The following is a 25,792-nucleotide window of genomic DNA, read 5'->3' on the forward strand; positions in this document are numbered from 1 at the left end:
ATTGAATTTTTCTTCTGTTTCCTCTTACTGGGCAGCCTTTTGCTTCTGTATCTCTGAGGTTAAGAAGTGAGAATTGTGTTGAAATTTAGAGTTAAACCTATCCTTCTCTTTGTATTTCCTTGTCTTCCTTAGTTCTTGTCTGAGCAGGAAAATAGCTCCTCTTCTACTGATAAGTTTATGGAGTGCTGCTCTGATTTTCAGTTTTAGGGAATTATTTACCTGACGTTTATCCTGGAATTTTATTCTGTATGTTATTTAGGCTGGAAACTAAGGCTTGCTTTCCTAGGCAAGTTCATGTAGCTAGAAAACAGAATTTTTTAAATTAATGAGTGACATTTCTAATGAGAGGATTTTGGGTGGGGAGAAGGGAGGTGAGGTGAGGGGCAATGATTGTTGCTCTTATTCCTCATCCAGGAATCTATCTCTTTAAACAAAAGCTTTAGATTGAAAAAGTAATTGATCCAGTTTCTTTATTCCAAGTTAAAAATAAATTAAAAAAACCCCTAAAAGGTCTCCACTCCTCCTTTCCTTGGTTGTACTGCCACTGATAGACCAGAATCCAAATGGACAACATTGTTATAGCTTGGAGCTCCCCCCCTCAATTTGGGAATTTATTTAGTGCATGGGTGATTTGGTTGCATCTCATTTTTCCTTTTGTTAATAAAATAAAAAGAACAAAGTGCACTTAGGAATGCCCTGTGTTTCATCTAGAGGAACACAGTCATTAGCACAATGTCACAATCAGCAAACAATATCAGAGCTGAAAACCAACAAAAAGGCAGCATGAAAGAAGCTGACAAGAGAGGAGGAGACAGAAGTATTAAAAAGTATTGTAGATAAAGAACTGTTGACTGCTACTCTTGTAAATATTTCAAAATATAGATCCAATGTTTTATGGGTTACTAAAACTACTGTAAATACACCAGCTGAATCCCAAATACATCATTCTCTATCCCCAGCAAAGACAAAACAATGCAGCCATAATATCCCCTTTGTCATCCCTTGTAGACTTGGGTTTAGCTGCAGAGCAAAATGACTGGAGCTAACAGAATATTCAAACAGGAAAGAAAAGGAAACCTGAGCTGGTCCTACTGTCCAATTTTCTATGGAGTGTGGAGAGTAGTAGAGCCCTGGGAGCTCAAACTTCTCTTTATTTGTTCCTGGTTCACCTGTAAAACCTGATCGAGTTTTCCTGAGTGTATTGGACACTATCTTCCTGTCTTATTCTACTTGAAAATTCAGAAGAAATTATTCCAAAGGTCTGTACTAAATCACTTTTAAAAGCGTTTTCACATTTATCCATAGAGGATAGGCCCTCAAAGACTGGTGGATCGCAGCCCTTAGTGTGTCCAGTGACTTGTTTGTGTAGTGGTGCACAGATAAAAGAAAAGTCAGGTGTTCATTCTTTGGAATGGAAGAACACTCTTGCTGGAATTTTATAGCCAGGAATAAGATTGGGCCAAAGGTTTGTGACCCTGTATCGTAAATTAATATTTTTTAAAATTATTGTTGTTGTTATTGTCATTATTATTATTATTATCAGGTTTTGCCTCCCATTATGCCTCTGTTTTTATCTCTGAGTGTAAACCTTTGCCTCAATTCAGGCTGGGGTCCAGGGGGATGCTGTTACACCTACTGGGCTGTGCTTGCCAGCCTGAGCCATGCGTGCTTCTGGGAATGCTGTAAATAAACAAAGGCTCCAACAGCACCCAAAAGAACAAGGCTCAAAAAAGGCTTGTGAGGAACTAAGTGATTTCTGATGCAGTGTTCTGGTGTCAGAAATCAGTTTCCCAGGCTGCAGTTAGGAGACAGAGGTTCTTGTGCTGCAAGGGCTGTGCACCTTTCTGCTGCTGCCCAGATCTCTCTGGTGTCTTTACTCAGCTCCTTCTGTGGGAACAAAGGTGGTTCACAAAAGACTGATCAAATACAGCAAACAAAGGCTGAGAGGGCACAACTTCCTTCTTGGATTTCTTCTGCTCTTATTATCCTTATATATTAAACCTTATCCCCCTCCAGAAAGCCCAGGCTATAACCACTGTTAGCAACTTTAACAACTTCTGTCTCCCTGTGAAGGTCAAATGCTCAGAGTGGGTCAGTCCATCTTCAACAGGGATTGGCTCCAAATCCCAGGGATTTGGACATCTCGCCTTAGGTCTCTGCAGGAGTGGTACAGTTCCTACTTTCCTCTGCTGATTTCCTGCATTTCCTGACTAAGCATGGAATTTTCTATCGTTTCAGTCCTCAAGTTGAGCAAAGTGGCTCTGCCATCAGTCAGTTCCTATAGGGGAATGGAGGGGGAGGTGAGCACAGGCTGGGGAGGAGGGTAAGCAGAGAGGCTGTTGTCTTCTGTTTTCCTGCAGGGTTTGTCTAACAGCTAACTGGATTAATGAAACACCTGGCATAGATGCAATTAACTATTTTGCTGTTGAGGCTGAAAACTACATAATGAAGAGGCTTTTTTTAGGGGAAAAAAATCACCACCAAAACTGAAACAACAAAATCCCACAACTCTTTGACACAGTTCTGTCAAAAAAAAGATCCTACTGCCCAAATATCAATGTCTTATATCAAGTAAACTGCAGGATTTCTCCATTCACATTGATAGATTCAGTAATGCTCTTTTCTGAATTATTAGTGCCTTTGCAATACAAGGATTGGGCATAAGAAATACAAAGGAGTTTTACTGTAGCCAATGAACACTTTCAGGGGATAGAGACCCTGAGAGTCCTGGCAGGGCTGGTGATTAACCCCACTGGTGCTGTGCAGAATCTCTTGGCAGTGCCCACCCTCATCCTGGTGCATAAACACTGAGTGGATTACTGACTGCATTGTTGCTGATAGCTCCTTAATTTTGCCTTGAAAACCAGTTCCAGGATAATGACAATCCTATAGCAAGTAATATTTGAGCACAGCTGGTTAATATTTTTGGGTGGATTTTTTTTTTAGTTTGTTTTTTGAAGGCAAACTTCATGTTGGGTATTCATCTGTACAAAAAAAAAAAAAAAAACCGAAAAAATAAACCCACAAAGAAGCAGAAACTGTTAAAAATATTGTGAAATTGTTAGTGAACAAAGACACAGGATTATGGGGTGGGAAACTATGAATGACAGATGAACCTGAAATAAGAAATACTGTCATTTTAAAAGCAGCATTTCACTATGTTAAAAAACATCCTTTTTTATTCTGTGAGCATGTTTTTGTACACAGATAAAATTATATTTTGTTTTTTGGAGAATGACTATTAATATATCTATTAAATAACAGCATATTGGAACTGGTGCAGTCTATATGAAAGCAATGTTTGTATCTGCTCTTTCTGTTCATAAAGGTTCCAAAGGGTCAGATCCTGGTAAATGAAACAAAACCTGAGTCAAAAGGGTTTTTCCTCTGATAAACTGCATTGAACCACAGTAAAGGGGCACATCAGCCCTAAACAGCTGATAACTAAAGGTTGTAAGAGTGAAACAAAAAAAAAAAAGGATAAACCCCAGTGCTTCTGGGTCTGGCCCTCAGAGATTTGTTCTTTGTGGGGAAATCACTGGACAGGGGCTGATTTAGGTCCTCCGTAAGCCCTTGTTGGCCATCCCTGTCAGTGGGCAGGTATTCACATAAAGCCCAGCACAAAAAGGGGTTAAATTCTCCCAGGCTTTGTCTTGTCCCATGGCACTGGCACAAATGCCTTTATTCCTTGACGTCCAACTTGTCTGTGTAATTGCATAGATAAAATAAAGTTGAACCAAATGGAATTAGCATCATAATACTTTAAAATGCTTAACTGATATCCTGTTTTCTGTAGTATTTTTAGTTTAATATCAAATCTTTTGGCATTACATAGTGCAAAGTGAAGAATTATTAAATCTAGATGTTTCTCAGAAATTGAATAATAAATGTATGACAATTATTATTCTGTGGAAATTTTCTGCATTAATTGCAGCTTCTGTAGCAAAAATGTGGAACAAAGACCGTTCTTGTTTTTAAAAATGCAATATATTTGGACAACATGCTGTCCAGGCACCGTGTGCTGTTATTGTATGTCATCGTGTCTACTGGGAAACCTGACATTAAAACGTATCCTTGGTTCTCACTTAAGCCAATTTTATAGGGCAGGAAAAGAAAAGACAACATTTTGCAATGAAAGCACCTTCTCCCATCTGGCAAAATGGCTTTCTGGACTCTATTGTGGCTCATTGTCTAAAAATAGGATGAAGACAAATTGTTATCATTTGCGAAAGCCCATGACAATAATGATAAATGAACAAATTTTTTTGCCCTCTGAAGTCATTGCTTAAGGCTTTCTCTGGGATCAACAATGTTAAACTGGTAAACTTGCCTCATCTGCATCAGCAGAAGGTTTACAAATGGCTTTGTAAACAATTTTAGCCAGAGCGTTAATCTCTCCTACAGAAGTAGGGCTCGCATGATCTATGATTGATTTGCAATTTAAAATGACACTGAAACCCCTGAAACAGATATGAAAGAAACTTTCAGTGAGTAATGCTTTAGTTGACAAGAAAAGATAAGGCACATCTTTCATCTGATAGTGGGCTGTTTTTGATAAATATTGTTCATAATGGAGAATTTTGGAATCATTAATGTGTGGATAGAACATTACTACTTTTTAACAGGAACCTCAGAAACAGTTTTCTTCAGCAGCAGCCTTGTTTGTGAAGGAAACTTAGAAAAAAAGTGTCTTGTTTAAAAATTGTCCAAGAGATTTCTTAATTAATTAGATCTCAAGTTCAAATCTGAAAAACTGAAAACCTACAAAAAATGGCATTTGATTGGTGTTTTTAAACCTATACAGAATAGGTACCTGAAGATTTGTTTTCTTGCATTATTTAAAGATAATCAACATCTGTTTTATATTTAAGGTTATAAATTTAAAAACCCACAGAGAAGTCAGGAACTTGAAATAACTGTTGATTCCTCTATGAGATCTCATTGCTTCAAAAAGTAAATACCCTCAGGATACTGTACATTTATAAGCTCCAAGTAAGATAGCAATTAACTTTTATTACAAGGCAATGTTCCATGCAGGTTGCATCTCTGTTTCCCAAGGCACCACGGACTGGAATAAAGGTACCTGTTTCAGGTTACCAGATCAATTGCTTGGCTGAGGTTTGGCTCTGAGGAGGAGTTTCCAAAACATGTGCATCAAACACCTTTACAGCTGAAATTCCCAACTGAAATGTAAGATATTAAAATCCAGTCAGTATTTTTGAAATGGAAACTTGTCCTGTGAGAACTAGACCAAGATCACAAAATTTCCCAAAGCCACCAAATACCATGGGAGCCCTTTCAGTGCTGTGAAATTGGTGTATGGAGTGGAGTAGTATTTGATGGAGCTGTTTTAGTTTTGTTTTGAGGTGAAAGGGGTGAGGCAGAGCTAACAAAGCTCCTTCCATAAGACACCTTTGGTTCTTTCCAGCCCCTGGTTGAGCAGATCTGCACAAGGAGGATGTAAGTATTCCGTGGCTTGATTGATTTAAGGTAGAATAGGTCAGTCAGATTCAGGAGTCGGAGCACTGGATCTTTTCAGATAAACAGAGCCAGTAATTAGAAGCCAGTTCCACAAGTTTAACATTAGTCACAGCTCTAAAATTGTAGCTGTATTGAGAAGTACACAGATACCAATATATTCTCTTCCTATTTCATAAAACCTCTGAAATTTGAGGATCCTTTCTTTGTAAGCACAATTAGAGATGTTTGGGATAAAGCACAAGGGTGGCTTTCAAAGTACCCTTTCCATTACTAGGAAAAAACCCTCAAAAACTTGTACCTGTTACTCAGACAAGTCTGTTTGAATGGATAGGATATAAATTGCTTTGATATCCATATTCTCACTACCTTTATATTTTGAAGTATTCACTTTAGCTTTAAATTTATTAATGTATTTCTTTTATCTTTCATCTGAATAGTGTTCTGTATGTAAAGTGACCAAATGTGATTAATGATGAATAGATTAAGATGGGACAGGGTGTTTGAAAAATGACTTAAGTAGTGCATGTAAGTCACTGGCTATAGTCCCAAAATGCAAATTCTGGTTAAGTTAATGACTGGAAAATCATGATGGCACTAGTGTGTGAGTTCTGCTTTATTTGAAATTGCTTTATAAACAATAAATAATTAGCATTTTACATCAGGACTAGTTAATAGTATCACACATCTAATTATTACAATAGGCACTGGTATTTTACAGTCAAAAGTATAAATATAATTGACTTATATGATACACTATTTTGTTGTCCAGAGTTTGTAACAGTTTTGCCTTGCAAACACCTTGCTGAAGTTCAGGTCCCCTAAAGGCTGGTATTTAATTATAATGCCTGGAATAATGTTGTATGCAATAAGCATGTCTGCTCTTTCTGCAGAGAGGCTTCTGAACATCCTTTAGGTTGGGATTTCGGGGGGGGAATTTTGTTAATATGTTCACTCCTGCCTGACAAATGAGCATTATCGCCGATGTGGGTGCACATTTCCACTTATCCTTTTTGTAGCTGGAAAGCTTTATGAAAAATAAATTAATAATGCATACTAAATTATGTCTGCAAGAGACATTTATGTATATATTGCTGGCTTCAAGACTGATTAGATTTACATTTCTTTAAAAATGATTTTTTTCTCCTACATCCATAATGTCTTTAGAATGCACTGCATGATAGAAAAATGCAATCTTGATTTCAATTGAATACCTGGAAGGAGTGTTTTCTCCCCCTATTAATATGTACATGTGTTCCCCTAGAGTTTGAGTTATTTTTCCTAAAAGAGACTCTTCTCTTGAATTACCCCAGCCCAAATGTATGCCTTAGGATGCAAAAAGCAGTGAAGTAGATGTCCTATTATCATAACTTGAAAGAGGTCCATTTAATAATAGCCTGTATTAAACAAGAGTCTGCTAACTATACAGTAAAGACTGTTTTTCACCAGAGAACATAAACCATATGTTTTAAATGCAGCTAAAAATGGATGCACTGTGCTATTTCCTTTCACCTCAGCCTGCAGTGTATTACTTAGATTTGCAAGGCATGGCCACCACTAGTACTTAACACTGCTGAAAGAGCCACCCTTCAAGGCTTTTTCAACCACAAAGAAAAGAGAAATATAGTAGCATCGATTGTTAAATCCTGGTGCTTGTTACTCACTGCCCGCACACAGAACATCATGCCTTTGTAGCAGTGAGGAGAGTTGGTATTTATCAGGGTTCAGAGCTAGTTCAGCCACACACTTGACAAATTATTTGTGGAATTGTTGTATTCACAGTCACTTAAATAAGAATCTGTCAACACAAGGCTGTGCTTTGTTGCAGCAGGTCTCACAGTTTTTCCTGCGCACTCAAAGAATGATGGATTGGAGGTAATGCAAATTCACTACCATTTTATATGCTGGTGCCTTCTTCATAGACAGGAAACATAGCTCAGTATCATCTTGTAAAATGCCTTAACTGTAAAGGCCTAGTTCAGTGTTGAAAGTGCTTTTTAAAAATGGTATGTTGGAACAGGGAAATGTAATTCAAATATTTTCCTCACGTCTCATTTTACAGACTGCTTGTTGGAGCAGGTGTGCGTTCAGATTTTCCCAGGCTAAGTAGGACATATGCTTATCTGTGCTTGGTAATTAAAACAAATTAATAAATACAATTATTTGATTTTATGGCAACTTAAAAGTTAATACTGCTTAAAGGCATGCTAAATTTAAAGAGCTCACAGAGAAGGAAAAAAATGCCCATTTAGGTAACTCAGCCTACTTTGCTGATAGTAATTTTTTTTAGTAAATTCATTTGTCCAGCAAAAAATGCCTATCTGAAAGCTCTGTAAGCCACTGCAAAAGGTGTAGCTCACAGGTCAAACCCACAATCTGTTGACAGAACAGTGCTTGCAATATGAGGTAAAAAAGCTTATCTGTGCTGCCATCTATTTTTTAGGTTGATGTCCAAAACTGGAATATTTTGCTCAGGACTAAAGGCAACCACAAAACTTGTGCCACTTTCTAGTCCAGCAGAAGTCGGAGCTTTTCCTTGCCCTACCTCCAGACCTACAGAAGCCCACCTACATCCTGGAACAGCCCTGGGAGGGATGTAGGGAGCTGGAGGCAGCCCATGAGGATGTCAAAATGAGTAAGGAGAAGTGATAGCAAGCACTGCATGAGACTTTTCTGGAAAGTACTCATCTCATTAGAATAAATGGACTTATGGGCTACTGAAGTTATAGCTGTGGCTTTTGCTTTGTGGTCATTTAGGAAAATTGATCTTTCTGGAGGAGGAAAAAGCCTGTCTGTGGGGGAGAGGGCTTTCTCAGAGGCTCATTTCAAGTGTAAGGAATGAACTTGCCAGAAGTTAAAACTAATCACACCTTGTATTGTCTCAAATTCAGAGGGCATTTCTTAGATATAGGATAATATGAGGAAATTCCATAATGTGTATATAAAAATGTTTTCCTAAAAATCAAGCACAAGTTTTGGAGACTGAGCATATGACAAATATAATTCACTTGGCTCAGTGCCCTAATGGGAGGCTCAGATCAATGCACTGTTGAAACCCTTGTAGATGATAACAGGTCCTAGTGAAGTCAGGGAATAAATTTCCATACACTTTGGGGAGGCCAGATTTTAACCCCAGATATCCTGAGGCTTAAAATCTGAGCAGACTCCATAAATTTCAGTGCATGTTCAAGATGTAAGCATTTAGCTGAGCTGCACATTGAAGAAAGCTGCCCTGGCACCCTGGCTGCTTTCTGGGTACTCTACTTTGACTCGCTCACTTTCCTTCTGTTATAAGGCCTCTACTTCTCAAGAACCACTAAACCATTTTGATTTCGATTTTGTGCCTGTGAACAGGCAGCTCTGCAGGGCAGACCCCCTGACCCCCTCCATTCCCCAAGGCATCCCACAGAAGTGCAGAGCAGGGGCTGCTGCTCCTGCAGTATCTCTGAAGGGGTTTCCAGCATTCACAGACGTGTTTGGAAGCGTTTGGACGGCTTCTTTTTACAGAGAAATGCCTGTAAATACAGCACTGAGTAAAAATTAATCTGCTCTTTTTAGCTTGGCTTTACCTGCAGCCCTGGTCTGTGACAGTTCTGTGGTGCCTGCTGCAGGGACCAGGACTGCCCTGACCTGCTGGCTGGGACACTGTGACCATGGACACCTCCACTGGCTGGAGAGGTTGGTCGTGACATCTTCATCGTGTGGGCTCTCTCCAGCCTTGGGGAAGGCGTCTGCTCTGCAGAGCCCCTGCAAGGGCTGTGCTCTGCAGCCTCCAGAGCATCCAGACTCTACAGTATTTCTCCCGACAGCCTTTCAAAGCCCTTGGAAGCCTGACGCAATTTCAAGCGCTGCAGATTGACTTACAGTATGGGATATAGTATTTTTGCTTGCGCCTAAAAACGCTGCTGTGCGGCCAAAAATTCAACCGCCAAGAAATCACACATGGTTCACAACACAGCTCTTTGATAACATTAAAAGTATATGTAATATTTTGAAATCACTGGCCAATTATTTCTAATAGTTTCATGATAATTTATGTAGAGAATCTCTCTGTTGGATGCGTTCCTGCTTTGGTCTAAATGTATTTTTGAACACTCTGTCAAACATCCCCATTTGGCACCTATTTTGTTTCACTGAATTTCTTTAGTATGTCCAGATCTCTTGCCAATGTATTTGCAGAACATATTTTGACAGCTTTGTCACCAAATTTGTTTCTTCTTGTGTTTGGAATGTGTACCAAATTGCAGATATTAATGTGTGTGTGTTCCCTTTTGGTATAGACTCAACTGGATACTACCTTTGTCTTCTGTGGTGATGAATATAATAAAGTAAGTGAATTTTTGTATAAATTTCACAATTTATTAAGATTTAAAAATTTTGAATCTGTCATAGATATATTGGTTTGTTTGTAAGTTTGCAGTTAGCAGCATTCTGAGCTGAATACCCTTAAATTTTAAAGAGCTATGATATTACATTTCTTATTTGAGCTTTTTAATAGAAACTGTATGTATGTGAAAGCACTAGCTTCTCCCTCGCCTTGCACACACATACACATGTGTATATATATATGTATAATTTCATTTCAATATGCTTGGATTAACTGAACTATTGAATTTCAATCTGTTGTGCTCTTTCATGAAATAGTCTTGCTATTGAGTTTGTTGGAGCTGAATGAGAATGGTGTATTTAAGGCTGATCATAATCTTTGTCATCATGTTTTTCTTAATATGGTTTTTCTAGATTAAAAGTGATGACAAGATAATGCCTGTTGAAATATAAAGGTCTTTGCTTTGTGGCTCTGCTGCTAGAAGGGGGGTGGCTGATCTGGCCCCCTGGGACATCACATCACTTGTGACTCACAGAATATTCTGGGCTGGAAGGGACCCACAAGGATCATCAAGCCCAACTGTTGAGTAAATGGCGCATACAGGGATGTTTTGAACCCACACCCTGGGTGTTCTCAGCACTCTGCTCCAGAGCTGAGCTGCTCTGGAGGATGTTCCAGCCACACAGTCCCTGCAGCCCTGCTCTGGCTGGTTTTCCATGGCCTGGCACAGCTGAGGGTCCTTCCCCACCTCTGGGTGTGTGCAGACCAGGAGAGCACCACGGATCAGAATGAATGAGCTGCACAGCCATGGTTTCTTCTATTGTCCAGAGAAGCAGGCTGGAAAGATTTAATGAATCAAGTCACCTTTGAGTTTGGAGGCTAAATGTATGTGGAGGACCTACATTAGAATTCAGTTGCAATAAGGCCATAGCTCCTGATTATTCTCACCGTGTTGTGGATGGTTTTGTTGTTGGGAATACTTTTGGTCATCCTTAAAGATGATGTTCCATGGAGCACTGTGTGGGTCTGGGTGACAGCTCTTTCTGAAATGGCAGGGTCCCCTGGGAACACTAAAAACCTCTGCCTGCCTCTAAGGGCTGCTTTGTTGGGCCACTTCCTCAGTTCTTTAAAAGATGCTGTTCAGCTGGCACAGAGCTCTTTGAATTTTTGCCGCTGGCAGATTGGTTGTTTACTGTGCTGAGTAACACATATCAAATAGTAGATGAATCCTGAAACAGCTGGGTTTGCAGCTGATAGTACCTCTTCCTCCTATTTTTTGAAATGTGAGATCTGATTTTGAGGTGTCAGGAGTCTTTCTGAATTAAGATATATCACTTTGTAAAAAGATTTGATCAAAATTTGTATGTGGCAACAAAGGAAATATTGATTACTGGAATTATGTTGTATAAAAATTCAATTATTATTCTAAAATCACTCTAGAATAAAATCCAGATTATTTTTCAGTGGAGATTGTCATATTGCACCCTTAGAATGTGTGCTTTAATTTCAGTTACCTCTCTACACCTCTGTATTTCTCTTTTCAAATTCATTAGTTCTATAAATAGAAATAGATTTGAACCAGAAATTAATTTTTTAAAATGAGATTTTATCTAATGTCTTACAAAGAATGTGATATGTAATAAGAATGGAAAACATTCCCAATACAGTTTTAATTCTGATCCTCTGGTCCTATACAATAAGGTCTGGTTTTTGGAGCAATTTCTTGTGCTTATCTGGACAAGCTGAGATGCAGACTACAATCAGGGCAGAGACAGTCGGGGCATCAGAGGCTCTTCATCAAAATGAAATTGTATTAAGTTAAGATGACAAAAGTGGGATATTTACTCTGTGTCTGTACTAGTTATAGCATCTATACTGCATTTTTGGGTAAATTATTTGTCAAGTCTGAAGCCCAGCATCAGCAAGGGCAGCAGTCCTGTGCCAGCTGCTAGCATTCTCCAGAGAAATAGGAGCAATAGGCCACAGAAAGAGTCTGATCATAACATACTTTTCTTGCCATTAGAGAAGAGAATAACATAATAGCTGCTCTGCTGGGTTGAGAATACCAAAAAATTTCCTACAAAATAGTGTAGGCCAGGGAAAGATGTGGAATAAGTTAAAAGTATAAAGAAGAGGCTGACCTGCCATTGATTCCATTTTCTTTTTGGTTGAAATTTTTGCATCACAGAATATATATTTTGCTTGTCAGGTTTACTATGGACTTTCTTTGTTTCACTGAAATGCTGAAGTTTTGCTACTTGTTGAACTTTTTTGATGCAGTGATAACACAATATAAATCAAACACTCTAATCCACACAAAGTAAATCATCAGCTCTTCTGCATAATTTGGTTTGAGTGTTAGCAGAAGGCTAACTCTTCCAGACAACTTCTGACAGATTTCTAAATAGGCAAAAAATTTGCTTATTAGAGGTGATATTTATCAGAAAAACTCAGAAGAATGTATGCAGTGAAATACATTTATGGCCATATGAAAAATGAAGTGACCTGTTGGAGACAGCCTGTAGCTCCTGAGGAGCCATGAAATGCTTAGGAAGGTTCCACGAAACACATGAGATTATTGTGTAAATATAAGAAGTAATAATGTCATCTGTTTTTTTTCTGTTTCCTGTTGATTGACTTTTATAGCTTGCAAGCATTATGCTGGATTGTAAATTGCAATAAATTTAATCAAGAATTATTTTATTCAGCCGACTAATGAGGAATAATAGCTTATGTATCAATTAGACATGTCAATTTGTGTGAAGAAATAGATTTACAAAGGGATAGTAGGTAAAAAAAATATCATTGGTATCAATTCACTTCATTATTTTTAATTTGCTGTGAATATTGAGTGCTTCCAACATAAAATCATTCCTCAATTAAAATAAAACAGCTGTACTCCTATCAGCTTTTCCTTGCTTGTTGTTGCTTACAGATTAGCAGTTGTCACTGGCTTCAGTCTCATGTAATTTCATTAATTTGCAACCATAAATGGATAAAAAAAGAAAATAATAACAAAAATCTTTGGCTTGTCAATGTACTAAGTATTGTATATAATTATTTTTTTTCAGATTGCACTGAAAGGGCAAAACTATTGCAGCACCAACATTTGGGGGCATTTGCACTGTGACAACCCACATCCACTCTGCTCTCCAGCATCAGCACAGCAGCTTGGGAGCACTTTGTTCATCTGACACTTTTTTATTGCTCTGGAGACTCTCTCATCTCCTAGGAGACCTGTGGTAAACCAGATCCCCCCAGTGTGCTCCAGTGCAAAGGGGAAGGATCAGTCCTGAGGTGCACTGGTTTGCAGCCTGTTTTTGCAGCAGGATGAACGAGCCCCTCACCTTCCTCTACCAGCAAGTCTCTGCTCTTATGTAGAGTTCCAGGATATCACCAAGCATGTCTGTGTCTCTGAGTGACACTGGTAACTCTGTGGTTCTCCTTATTTCTCTTCAAATAGATCAAAAGGCTGACAGAGCACACAGAGAGAAGCATGAGAGTTGCAAAAGCTCCTTTTGCAAGCCCAGATGTGAAAGTGTGGTGCATAATTTCTTCTGTTAACTTCTGTTTTTCTAATAGTAAGTCCTTAATGACCTTACAAGGTTTTAAATTGGTCTACCTTACCTTGTTTCATCTAACTATTATTTTAGTGGAAAGTTAAAAAATTTAGCTGTTTTAAAGTGTGGTATATAAGATGTAAGAAGTATGCAAAAAGAATCAATAATTAATAATTATAATTATTGCATGTTTCTTACATCTTATTTATTATTGTTTCTATACATCTATTATTTATATTTCATAGAAAACAATATTCTCTCAGATGACTGTGGCTTCAAGAAATGAAGGTCAGCTGTACTTCTGACATTTTTTTTCTGCAGCTGCTGTTGCAGGTTTCAATACCTTTAGCTCCTGATTAAAGGCATTTTATCCTGGTGTATTGCTATTATTTTTTTGCTATCAGTGAGAGCTTTTTGATAGAATCCCTAAAAGAGGACTCTTATTTCTAGGGAGACTGAACACATGGGATTTGAATCCTAGTTAACAGTGAATTCTCTATTACAGGAAGTAAAAGCTTATGAATATTTTCCTTGGCTCTGAAAGTGGGAGCTGACACTAGCTTGTATTGGAGAATTTTAACTAATGATTACGACAATACTTATCTGCTAATTTGTTTCTCCATGTCTGGAATCAATATGCTAAATATGTGTGAAATTTTTGGAGCTCATGCTAAAATTTCAACTAGCCAAATACTTATCTGCATTTCACTATTATTGAAATAATGATAGCAATAATAATAAATAATAGTAAACACAGTAACTGTTTCTTTTTATGAGTTCACTCAGCCAAAGTAGGAGATCATGGCATAAGCTGAACACATCTTCATTATTTCGAGAAATCTAGAGTAATGTCATTTAACACCAAAGGCTTGTTAGAAAAAAAAGCCTGTGTGAGTTTTTTTGATGCCGTGCTTTTGAATAGGTATCTGCATATTTCAAAACTGGCTAAGAATTTCTGATTACCATAGACCCTCCTAACATATAGATATGTGTAATCTATAACAGCATCTACAACAGGATTGGAGCTAATTCATTTATCTCAGTTAATAGCTCTGTGCAACGTCTCATGCTACATTTGATGCCAAACTCTTGGGTCATGTTGAAGAATTTTTCCAGTTGCACAATAAGCATTAGGAAGCTTTCAAATTGTGGGAGAAAATGACAGACAGGAAATTCGTATTACAGTCTTGATTGCTGAGTTTCTTAAAGTGTAAATTATTATGAGTTGGGAAAATATTATTTACAAATAAACTTAGTTTTTATCAGTTAGTCATCAGCAGCCACTGTCAATCATATTTGTATTTCCTGTTCGTATGACTGAATCTATTAATGTTTTAAGTTGCCTGAGTTTTGTGTCTTTTTAGTGTTGGAATTATGTTGAGCAATATTTGAGCCTGTTTAACAAATGTGATCATTGTTTTTATAAATAGATGGAAAGCAGGATATTTCTTAATCAGTGAACTTATTTCTGTTTGACATTGAAGAACAAACCTCAGAACACTCTCTCAGTGCACTGAGAGAAGCTCAAGTTAAAGGATGGCTCTTATGGAATGAGAGGAGGCTGCAGCATCATTCAAACATTTCTTGTGCTGCCGAGCTCCAGTCAGTGCAGTCTCCAGGGATATTCCTGAAGATCCAGCTGCTGTAGCTCTGTGACTCTTTTCCCTTTTCTTTCTGCAAAGATTTGTCCCTGCTGTCCATCCTGGTAGGCTCTGGTGCACACTGGCCTCTGTCCATGCTGCCAGACTGCTGCTGGGCCCCTTGGCACAGGTCAGAGTGAAAAACCTCATTGTTATTTCTCAGTGGAGAACCATCACCAACCATAAAAACACATATTATTCTTGCTGGAGAGCTGATGCCTCTGTTACTTGACTGTTGTAGCAGCTAAACCTTAAACTTACAAAATTTTAACATCCCAGTATGAAAATTGGTTTAACGGGATAAGGACTTAAATCATAAAAAGAGGAACAAATTATTTCTTTTTTTAGGCCTTTGCAACACATTCATCATCCTTTTAATGCAGTAGACTATTCTTCAAATCAGAAGCAGTATTTAAAGCCAAGGTGGAAATTAATTTTGTCAGCCATGTGTCTTAGAAAGTACCCTCCTTGTTTGGACATTATTTCTCTGTGTGAAGCTGTGACTGAGTTTACAGGCTCAGCAAAGCCATAAGTGATTTGTTTTATCCAGCTATTCAGTATTGCCCTACACACCAATAATCCTTTAGTATAATAAAATACATGTCTTTCCTTCTTTACTAGAAGTTATAGAGAAGTCTTCTGATCATCCAGCTATGAAAAGCACCATGACTGGTTCTGCCCAGAAGCTGCATGAATACATGTGGAGCAGAAAAGTTGCTCTTTATAGCCAGCTGTAAAATTCTTTCAAGCCCTGTGAATGTTCAAGCCTGAGAAGGCTTTTCTCATCAAGATATAGAAGAGCTTCAGCATACCAGCCTTCAGCAGTGTGTATGAGTCAAGATTTCACTCCAAGCCTACACTTTACTGGTGAAACTCAAAGTCAGCCAGCCCATTTCAAGAAGAAAAATGGCATTTGGTTCCAGTAAGCATCCACAGAACACACTCCAGATTTGACAAACGTGGTAATTAGTTGCTTTTGTGTGTTTAGTACACAGTGCAAATGCTGTAAAATGTTTTTCACATGATGCAACATTGCCAGCAGATAATCACTGGAGCAGTAAACCAAAAGAATTTGTGTATATCCTACAAGCTGCAGGAGGATAAGAAAATGTAAACAAAAAGTAACAGCTGAATTTTTCAGATGATACCATGCCTTTTCTTTTTTTAAACTGATTTGTTTTTAAGTATTACTTTTTGTCAGTTTCTCTAGAAATTGATTAAAAAACCCTAAACCAATATTGTGAAAATGCTTTTGTTTCTGTCCTCGTTTTGACTGTGTGAATCTTTTTAGAACATTTTCAGTTTAATTATGTGCACTAAAAATTGCAATTAAACTGAATTTGCAATTGAAACTACCCATTTTACTTAACTGTCAAATTTACTATGGCGTTGTGAAATAGGGGCCTTTATTATTATGAGGTGTTTTGAAAAAAATTACTTTTTAAACAGGAGAAAAATGTCATATCCCTCAGTCCTATCCCAATGAGCCAAGAATTTAAAGAGCTACCCAACCTACCAGTGAAGCTGGTAACTCTCTAAGCACAATGGAGTTTCTTCCAGGTGATGTCTTAAAATACTGGCAAACTGCAAGTATGGACAGTATTGAATAAAGTCTTCTTTTTGTGTATTTAATATCTTCTGTGAAGTGTGTTTTTCAAAGGTAGGTGAAAGGCTAAAGTTGCTTTAAAGTACTCTAGTGATAATCTACTTAGGGATATCTGACATGCCCTGTTTTGCAGGATGCTATGATGCAATTTGATGGATATTGTGTATTATATGAGACTGTACGAATCTTAATATCTCTGTTCCTCTGTTTTAGCATGTGATGTACAGCTCTGTGTACACACAGCAGCTCAGACGAGTGTCTGAGACTACCCTTTTCCTCTAAGCCCTAGGCATTTTTATCACTGTGCCAATAAAAGGAAGGGGATTTATGGGGTACTGCTTTTTAATTCATTCAATTCTCTGTTCATTGTGAGGTTAATGTTGTTGATCTATTTTTCTCTTGAAACAAATAAAAACAATATGTGCTGACACCGACTTTGACTTTTGACATGGGAGATAGAGGTCAACATTTAATTCTATATTTATAGACTACATGAACAATATTATCTGTATTAAAAACTGTTCACTCAGTCCTTGTCATTTTACAACTTCGTTGAGTAGCTTATATCACATCGAATGTTTTCTCCAACTCTGATCATGGTGCCATCATTCAAAGCACTTCACTTAAAGGGTTGTCAGCCTTTCCATTAAAAACACCTTTTTTCAGGGGTTCATAACTTGACTACCTAAAAAAATTACAGCAAGACTGACCTGGGATTTTATTTTAAGCAAAATAACCATAAAATTATACCCCAGTCCCAGAAGACAAAACCCAGCAAAGAACCCAAATAAAGAGAGGAGTTGACTTGTATGGCACATATGAAATGGCCATTTATATTTAATATTTTATATTTATCAAGCAGGTATAACACCACTTAAATATTTAACCATTTCTTTATATCTGAAATATTCTTGGCTGTGTATAAGAGGTGCTTGTCTGCCAACTTTTAGGTGCCTCATGCCCAAAGTACCCAGAAATTGGGTACCAGTGGCACGGTCAATGGTGTGATGATTGTGCCAGGTACAGCTGTACCTGTGTAAGCCCCCTCACAGAGGAACTTACACTTCTGGAGGGTGTTGTCCTTCTCAAATGAAAATAAGAAATTTTTCCCTTCCAGGAATGGTGAAGGAAGGACAAGCCCATTTTATTTTAGTGGATACAAATGTGCTACAGTTGTGCATGAGCATTCCTTGGGGTATAGAAAAGGACTTTCAGTTCCCCTCAGATCAGGTAAAGTGATTTCACTGAGACAAATCTTTAGACTTTCTGTGCTGTTTTGGCACACCTGGGTGTAAGGGCCTTTGCTGATTTTTAGGAGCTAAGGGCTGGCATGTGTTAATGTTCTATACCTGCTTGCAGAATGAAAACCTATGCTGTACCTTTATATTCAGGAAAGAAATGAAACTATCAATGCAATTATAAATCTGCATTTTTTTTCTGAGATTATCCAGACTTTCAGGCGATGACAAGAAATATGGGATTGAAGTTCTCCTTCTATGCAAACAATCAGTAACATTTTCCACTGGTTGCTTTTTTCATCTAAATATGTATTTCCTTGGTAGCAATAAGAATAAAAAAAATGGAATAACCCGTACTGTTTAATCTATGTATTTTTAAAATATCTTTGTGTGTACCATTTTTATGTAAAAAGTCTTTCTAAAATAGCTATTTCAATCTGTAAGTTTTTGAAATATGTGAGGTTTTATATTAATATGCATATATATTGATCCATATTAACTGCCAAGGTATTTTAAGTAAGGTTTATAGAAATTATTATGCATTTTTAAAGTGTTCTGTAATTCATATATCATTCTTGGAAAGCAGAGAATCTGCCACAGTTTATATGTGACTATCTTCATAAGGGCTGTGAAACTGAAACATTGATGGATCATGTTACATACCGGGCATATCTGAAAAGTTTTTCATTAAAATGAACTCGTAAAGACTCTTAGTGCTTGCTTCTGAGCAGATGGCAAGAGGTGTTTATTTGCCTTATGGAATTCTTTCTGTTTATATACAGAGAAACGGGGAGGACAGCTCTGAAAGATCCAGTTAGTGCTTGTAGGACTACTTAAAATATATACGGTTACTATTAGCACAAAAAGTTCAGTTATACACTCCTTTTTCAACTAGCTCTACCTTTGCATTAAAATTGTTCCAAATGCTGGACTTTCTTGGAAAAAAATAGAAATATATCTTCCTTGGAAAAACATAGAAATATATCTTCCTGCTGTGGAACCCAGTGTGATAAAGATTTTAATATAAGGGCTTTTTTTAATAGTCAAATCTTTTCCATTCTGTGCCTTTCTTTCCCTCTGTCTGCCTGATTCGCTGTCAAATATCTCCTGTTCTATTTCTGGCACTTATGAACTTTATTTCTCTTTCCTTGTCCTTTTTCTTTCCATCTGTTTGCTGGTTTCATTGTGTCTTAGCTGCCGTTCCCCATTATTACATCCTTCAATCTGCAAATCCTCTCCCATATGTGTTCTTGTCCTTCCCTAGGCCTCCTGCCTTTTGATTTTTTCCAGATCTCATTTCCTTTTCACCTGATCTGGCTTTATTCAACTCTGCTCTTGTCTATCTTTCGACCTGTCTCAGGCCTCCCTCTTTCCTTCTGTCCAGTTGTGAATCCATAAACTAAACAAGACTTTGGCAGAAGAAGTCAACAAATGTGGTGTTCAGACCACAACTTGACATCTGGGAAAGGAAAAGGAGGATGCAAAAGCCAAACTTTTGATTAGACTGGTGTGAATACTTTTAATGAACAAAACATTCATTGAATGTAACCTCTTCTGCTTTCAAAGTTTCCTGCAACAGATTGAGACATTCTGTATTTTATGTAGTTAATATTATTTATGAATTTTATTTGAACATATTCCTGATATGTTTGTAACAGTTTATGCTAGGAACCATGCTTTGTACTGTCTTGGGCATTTGCAAGGATATAAAATGTTATTATTTGAATTTTTGGCTTGGGTGAATTACAGATTTAGGAATTGTGCAGATTGGAGACTTCATCAGTATAAAATTAAAAATTCATAATTATAGTTAGGGAATTGAAATTTAATTTAAGGTGTGATTTGAAGTTTGATTTTTCTTTTCTAGAAAGATTTAGAGATCTGCCAAATATTATCACATCAAATGACATTTTAAGTTAGAATGGACCAAATGTCAGTTATTTTTGCCAACTTCCTCTAAAATTCCTGAACAAGTGATCTTACTAATTTGCAGACTGCCTGTTCTCTCTAAGTTTGGTACCTTGCATCTGTGCTAACCAAAAATAAAGCTTTAAGTATTTAACTGGGTTGAATTTTGGGTTTTCTTTGCTGTGCTGCTTTACTGAGGAGGGATGCACCACGTTTGCAGGGGTGCCTGCCCGCTGGGAGTGTCAGCACATTTATGTGGGTTAGGGCCCATTAGGAGTACATGCACCTGTAAATAGCAAATGTATTAAGACTGTGTTCCTCCAGCCTGACAATATCAAAAAAGCCTGGAGACAGGCTGAATTTTGAATGAAAGACTAAAAGGCTAATCTGATAATTGTATACTCTGGCCACAACCGCCTGGTTAAATCTCGTCCCCTTCACCTGAAACCACTTCAAACTGCCTGGTCTTGTTTTAAATAAGTAAAACTAAAACCCTAACATTGTTTCTATGAAAACAGGGTTTTAGTTACAGCTCCCAATTAAAAAATTAATTCCCCAGTCTGAAGGCGTCAGACTGGATTACATTCTTTGTTAAAGGAAAAAAGAAAGAATCTTCTGTCTGGTGACCTTTCTTTTGGCTGAAGGCTAATAGACATCAAGCTCTAGAGAGAAAATTCTCCCAGGAAATGTGCTTGCTGATATTCCTTTATTTACATTGTTGTTTTCTAGTTCAAATAAGAGTGCTGCTTTTGGGGCTATGTACACGATTTCCCTGCATGGCTTTGTAGCTGAAGCTCTTGCAGCCCCTGCCAGCAGCTGTGGCCTTGGCGGGGCTCCTCTGCCCGTCCCTCATGGCAGCCCCTCCCAAGGGCTGGGGCTGCTCCTCCTGCAGCTTCCCCAGCACACTCTGCCTCAGCTCTGCCTGGAGAGCTCTCAGGTGGATGTTTGTGTGTTGTTCTGTAGCACAGGTTTTTTCTTGGGTTGTATTGCCTGGGTTGCTCTGTGAGTGCAGAGTGAGGGGCACAGGACAGGCTTAGACCTCCTGAGAAGAGACAGATGGGATGGCAGGGAAAGAACCTCTTCTCTGCAGAGCTGTGACACAGAATGAGAAAGAGTTACAGGAGGTTGTTAGAAGCTGCTGGTCAAAGGAAGAGATCTGCCTGGAAGGACAAAGTGCATGAGGGGTCTTGTCTGAGGGTCCCCCCTGTGGGCCAGGTTTGGGTGTAGCCACTGAAGAGTTCACAACCCTGCTCTGGTGCCCATTTTAACACATGCAGGCAGATTCACTCCAGAGTTTCACCTAGCTGCATCATAGAGGAGTCTGAGTGGAATCACAGGCAGATCATATTTCTGGGATTTGCACAGGGAAGTGGTCCTCCACATTAGCATTGATTCCCACCCTTGAGACAGAGGCTCTCCTCCGTTCTAGCAGTGTCACAGGAATTCTCTCCTGAGTGCCTGAGCAGCCTACACTGTGCCATGCCCTGCTGCCTTGTGAACTCCTCTTGCCCACATGCAGGTGAGTGCTGTGTCTCACCTATCAATGCACATCCAGGCACAGCTAGGAAATATTTTCACTGGATTGTGTTGTTGTTTTTTTAAAATTACACCTACAGCTCTGGGGTGGAGATGCCCTGGCCGGGAAAGTTGATTTTCTTCTGATCTGAAGCAGAACCAAGAGAAGTGTTTTCTTTGATGTTTTTCTGTCTTGCAGACTATCCCAGTGGCCTTACTCTTGAAGAAGAGGAGAGTGCAAGGAGCCTTCTCTTCTGCACCTAGACTGAAAAGTGAGCACATGTCTTCTGACTGGCAGCACCAGTGCTTTCCTGGCTGATGATGCAGGGACATTGAGCTTGCTTTAAGGCAATTTAGTAATTTCCCTGGAACAACATACCTTCAGGAGTGGAAGATCTGCAATGAAATATATTTTGTCTAGAGAATGCTTTATTGCTCGCTGCCTAACAACAGCCCCTCACGTGGATCTTGCCTGTGTGCTGTTTTACATCCATTTACTTCATTTTTACTTCTGTGAAAGGGAAGAGGGTAAGATAAGTAATGTTAGGGGTCTGGTATCTGCTACTATTTGTTGTGAAGGTTCTGTCTCCTAGGACATTTTTTGCCCATCTTAACTGGCAATGTTCCTCAGAAATTCAAAAAAACTACCACAACAGTAATGAATCTTTGCTGATGGACATCAGATGTTTTTCTGGGGTTTAAAAGAGTCTAAAAGAAATCAAATTTTTCAATCTTCAGAAGAGTTAACAGGTGTTCATATCAGAGAGGTAATGAAATATTGCCTCAGGTAAGGAAATAGTGCCGTAGTGCACCAGTAAATCAGAATGCTCTTCTTGTTCTGAGCTGACTGAACTTGCTTTCAGCAGTTCAGCATATCTTTGTTTATAAATCTAAATGCTATTGTGTTGTATTGTACTTTGCAGTGTAATAAATTGTAACATTCAACATTAACTGGTCAGGCTTCAGTGATAACAAAAGTTCAGCAGGCTGGTGGCACTCTGATCAATATTGCCTTCTATTTATAGTATTGTTACAAATTGAAGTTTTATTTAAATTAGACAATGCTGAGAAGCTTACACAGGATCAATAAACTAAAATACAGTAACGGATTTTAATTCATGGCTGATATGCTCCTAGTCTTTTGTCACATGCATCCTTAATGTCCCCTAAACAAAATCACATTTACATATCCTGTTGTCTGGCAAAGCTGCAAAACTATTTTAAAGAACGAAGACTGTGCTGTGCAATGAGCAGGAAAGATGTTGGATAGGAGGGGAAAAGGCCAGATAGCTTCTGTTTGGTCAGAGATTTTTTTGTTTTGTTTTGCTGTTTTTCTATTCAGCGAATCAGTTTACCCTGAGCTAAATTTGGTGTACACCATATAGATGGTGCTCTGCTTGGATTCTCCTCTGCTATTCACACCAACATTCTCCAATGACAGCAGAACTGTTTTTTCTTACTTCTTCTCTGTTATGAGATTAGATTGCAGTTAATATGATATGTCTTGTTCTTAAGGGCCATTACCAGCTTTTGGGGTTTGATTGGGGATATGACAACCCAAAGACTACTGAGCAATATTTTGTAGTACTTTTGCTTGAATTAAAAGATGAGGTTTTCTTGCAATTATTAGAATTTGATTTCTGTCAGCTCTGTCTAATCATTAGGTGATAGTTCATATGTGAGCCACCAACAGTATCTGAGCAATCAGCCCTGGGTGTGTGCATCGGCTGAAGACAAAGGAATTGATGTGTTCCTGCTGACAAGAGGAATGGTCAAGAATCTTAATTATATATTAATCATCATGGTCAGCTGGCACAACCAACAAAGTCCCTCTAACACAACCCAAAATAAACTTGGAATAATGGTGTCAGAAAAATCACCGTAGAGCTTTTACAATGCCACTGATTTATCTGAAGAAGAGTTTTGAGATTGGTGATTAATAGGGAGATATGCTATTATGCACTGTTACATTTTAAACAAAGTCTAAATATTCTTAGAAGAATTCCCATTTTGTTCTTCTAATAGCAAGCATAGGTTCTTTAGAGCTGAGGGGATAATTCAGTCTGACCTCCTAAATGTTGCAAATAAAAGGAGATTAAAAAATGCCATATATACCATATGTCTAAGGAGATCTGTAAGTGTACTCCCCTGCCAAAAAAGATCCAGGCCTGTTTTTTCCAACACAGTAACTCTAACTGGCAAAGCCTAGGCTGAGTGTCCCTCTCCCAACATGTCCTGACCCTTACATGTCCTGCTGGTTTACACACAGACGTGCTGCTCCTGTGCACTTGCTGTGGGCACTGTAACAGTCAATGCCCTTCTGTGTCTATTCCAAACTCCACTTTGGATCCCACTGCTACTTTTGTTCCTTCCCACCAGATGTTTCAGACAAGACCAGAAGGAGGCCAAAGATTTAAAATACCTGCTCTTGAGAAGGCTGTAGCAGAAAGGCATACAGAGAAAACAGAGATTATTTGGGAAATTAGAAAACAAAAGTCCTGGATTAGCTAAATAAAAGATGTCTTCTCTCCCTGAGATTAACTGTTCTATCTGTCAGGTGTGGAGACAGACAAAGCAAGGATGTTTGTGGCAGATGTGTGGGGGAGTGTGTGAATCTTCCTTCTGATGGGTGTAGGAGGCACAGCAGGAGCGAGTGGCACAGGGGTGTGGATGGTTAGAGGGGGTCATTGCAGGGGATCCTAAAGAGGTGTTTGGCTTTCTCTCATCATCCATCTGGGGAGTGTGCACAATAATAAATTGAGATAGGAGACATCCCAGGTGGGCATGAAGGGCACTGAAAAATCCTCTCAATTGTAGAAGGGTCTGAGCTCACAGGAAAGTATCAGCACAGCCAAATGTTTTGCATTTCTCCCAGTCTGCTGATTCTTTTGTCCTCCGAGTTTATCTCATTCTCAGGGTCAGTAATCTTTGCATACTGGCAGATACTTGTGTCTTCTGAAGTTTTGCTTTCCTTCTGGCCTTGTGTTTCCCTACAAATCTTTGAGCTGTTTGAAAAATATTTTTATTTTTCTCCCTTCTTTGCTGCCACCAGGTCATTCCCCTTCTTCCACCTACTGCTGCGGCTGCTGCCTTCTCAGTGTGTGAAGTACCATTCACATCAAATAAAGAAGGAAGTAGAGCAGGCTTTTAACTTCAGCTGTGGGCACAGCTGGGGGGAGCTGCTTTCTAGCAGCAGGAAACATTGTCTTGTTCTGTGAGAATTTCTGAGGCTGCTTTTCCTAGATCAAAATGTAAAAGAGACTCCATCCAGAGATTGTACTTATATATGTGTGTGTGTATAGATTCACACACACACACACACACACACACACACACAAATAATATATTTTATTTAATCTTGACTTTCTCTCTTCTCAGATAGCCTTCCTCCTCCACCTAAGCAGCAATGGGAATCTCCCTAAGAGACCTAAACCTATGGAGTGTAAAAACTGGAGAGAGATTATCTTGTGCCTTTTTCTGGTTTTTGTCATCCTTCTCCTTTTTGGTTGCATGACAGCACTGTGATCTAGAGAGAGAGTGAGACAAGCAAACTGGCTGTACTCTGCCCCATTTGGCAGAGAATACTAAGATCCTCTGAAATTAAAGTCCATACTTTTAATAGCGTTTTTGAGACCTCATCTTGCATATTAAAACTTAGCCAGGTATTAGGTAATTTAGATAATAAATTCTCTTCAAAGTGACCCATCATCTTAGTATTTATTTTTTTCTAGAGGATGTAAGGCATAAAAGCAAGCTTTGTAGTTTTATATCTGTCAGCATGTCACATAAATATCTCAGTAACTACTGATCTTATCACCATAAAACTTCCATTTATACAGTTAGACATGTCATGTTGGTCAGTTGCACAAAAAGTTAAGTACATGCAATATTAAACTGCAACCCATGCCAGCTCCATTAGCCCACATCTTGAAGTTCTCTCTGAACACTATTAGAGAAGTGGGGGAGGAGCAGGAGCAGCACAGGGCAGACTCAGACGAGGATGGACTCATGTTGAAAATTACTGAAACGATGAAAGAGTTTGCAGAGGGATGTTTGGAGTCTTCGCATTTCCCTGCAAATCAAAAGATCTGTTTTCTGTCTGATGAATGACTTTAATAGTTTTAATGACCTCATATAATTTATTTGATTGCATTGTTCATTTTTATTAGAAAATCGGCCTAGCAGCATTTCAAGTTGTATCACCTTTGCATGTCAGAATTGACTCTGATCTGAACTTGTCATCTTAAAACTTATATTACTTTTTAACCATTCTTATATTAAGAGTTAAATTCAAAAAATGCTGCAGTTACTTATTTTTTTAGGATTCAGACTGGTTCCTAACTGACTTGGCAGGAATGTGTCTTTAAAAAGCAGTGTAAGCATTTATTTTTTTCTAGAGTGAAGTTTGTTGGGAGTAATAGTTAAGAAATTGTGCAATTTATTAAGTTGATTTATGTTTTGAAAATTCCCATGAATACTTCAATTAATACTGTTTACTAGTCTTAAGTACTTCTGAATTG

The sequence above is a fragment of the Prinia subflava genome, chromosome 13, assembly GCF_021018805.1.
Source record: "Prinia subflava isolate CZ2003 ecotype Zambia chromosome 13, Cam_Psub_1.2, whole genome shotgun sequence".
Classification (NCBI taxonomy): domain Eukaryota; kingdom Metazoa; phylum Chordata; class Aves; order Passeriformes; family Cisticolidae; genus Prinia; species Prinia subflava.